We start from the raw sequence: 2,077 nt of genomic DNA on the forward strand, positions 1-2,077 counted from the left end.
AGAGGGAGAACACTAGGTATTAACTAATTACAAATATAGCCTTTATATCCAGAATTCGGAATGGATCGATACGATAGACGCAGCAACTAGACGTAGAAGAGCTCGATTTTCTAGTCNGTTGGTGGTCGTGGTTTTGGTCGTGGCCGTGGGAGGGGTCGCGGAAGGGGTCGCCGTGGTTTTACATTCAGGCCGGTAGCAACGAGGCAGAAGAGGGTAGCGAACGCAGAGAGGAAGAACCAAGAGGAGAAAGCCAAAGCAAGCTTGGCGCGCAAGCAAAAGAAGGTTTCAATGGGAAAGAAGGCATTTACAAGATATACTAACGATCCAGACTATAGGTTTCTCCATGAACGTGTGTCTGATCTATTCGCAAATCAACTGAGGAGAGACCTAAAATTTTTGACATCCGGCCAACGAAGCAATATCTCTCTAGCGGCTAAATGGTGTCCATCGCTTGATTCTTCGTTCGACAAAGCAACTCTTCTCTGCGAGATCATTGCCAGGAAGGTGTTTCCCAAAGAGTTATTCCCGGAATACGAAGGCGTAGAAGATGCTCACTATGCGTACAGAGTTCGTGATCGGCTACGGAAACAAGTTCTAGTTCCCCTCCGTAGAACTCTTCAACTCCCTGAAGTATATATGGGAGCGGGATATTGGAAATATCTTCCGTACAACCGTGTTGCTTCAGTGGCGATGAATTCGTACAAGGAGATTTTCTTGAAATACGACGCAAAGAGGTTTCAGCAATACCTTGAAGATGCGAAGATGGGGAAAACAAAGTTAGCCGCCGGGGCTGTGTTACCTCACGAGATAATAAGAGATTCAAATGGCGGAGATGGTGGACAAGTCGCTGAGCTGCAATGGAAACGAATGGTTGATGATCTTAAAGAAAAAGGTTCTTTGACGAATTGCATGGCCATCTGTGACGTTTCGGGGTCTATGAGTGGTGATCCAATGGATGTTTCCGTGGCTCTTGGTTTACTCGTCTCTGAGCTATCAGAAGAGCCATGGAGAGGAAAGCTTGTAACGTTCAGAGAAAACCCTGAACTGCATTTGGTGACAGGAGACGATTTGAGATCAAAAACAGAGTTTGTGAGGAACATGCAATGGGATATGAACACTGATTTTCAGAAGGTGTTTGATTTGATTCTTGAAGTTGCCGTGCAAGGGAAGCTGAAGGCGGAATAGATGATCAAGAGGGTGTTTGTGTTCAGTGACATGGAGTTTGATCAAGCGTCTACTTCGACTTCTTCGTCTAATAGATGGGGAAGGACGTCACCTCCGAGTAATGGATGGGAAACAGATTATGAGGTGATTGTGAGCAAGTACATAGAGAAAGGGTACGGAGAAGCTGTGCCGGAGATTGTGTTTTGGAACCTGAGGCATTCGAGATCAACGCCGGTGCTTGGAAACAAGAAAGGAGTGGCTTTGGTTAGTGGATTTTCCCAGAATATGATAAAAATGTTCTTGGAAAATGATGGAGAGATTAAACGCATAAAGATTGATCCCATAACGATCATGGAAGCTGCTATATCTAAAGATGAGTATATGTCGCTTGTTGTAGTTGATTGATTTTGTTTAGAGATTTGTAGACTTTGTTACATTTTGGTTAAATCTTTGAAGAAAAATTGAAACTTCATTTTCATTTATTTCTTTCAGTAATTTAGGCCACTACTAGAAAAAATGTGTATCCGCATTTCCCTTCCGTTGGTTACAAGAATCGCTTCTTAATATAGCTTTTTTGTTGTCATATCAAAGCACAATATATCATAAGTAGAGATGTCAAAATGAGTCAAATGAGTCAAATTTCATGGATGGACTGGACTCAACTCAATCCATGAATTTTATTGAGTAAAACAAATTCACCCTAATAAATTCATGGATAAAATGAGTTAGTGGGTCAATTGGTTTAATAAACCAAATGAATTGAGTTATAAATGGGTAATGGTTAACCATTTGATCCATCAATTCTATTTTCATTGAGTCAAATTAACTCAAATGCTTAAACCAGTAAAATATAACCAAAAATCTTCAAACCAATCAAATGTGTAAACCGATTAATGCTTTGATTCCCCCCCCC

General features: G+C 41.4%; 1 pseudogene; it reads left to right on the forward strand.

Annotated features, from left to right (window-relative positions):
- Window positions 1–1,569, forward strand: part of LOC104707686 — a 1,762-nt pseudogene extending 193 nt beyond the window's left edge.

This window comes from Camelina sativa, chromosome 1 (genome assembly GCF_000633955.1).
Source record: "Camelina sativa cultivar DH55 chromosome 1, Cs, whole genome shotgun sequence".
Classification (NCBI taxonomy): Eukaryota; Viridiplantae; Streptophyta; class Magnoliopsida; order Brassicales; family Brassicaceae; genus Camelina; species Camelina sativa.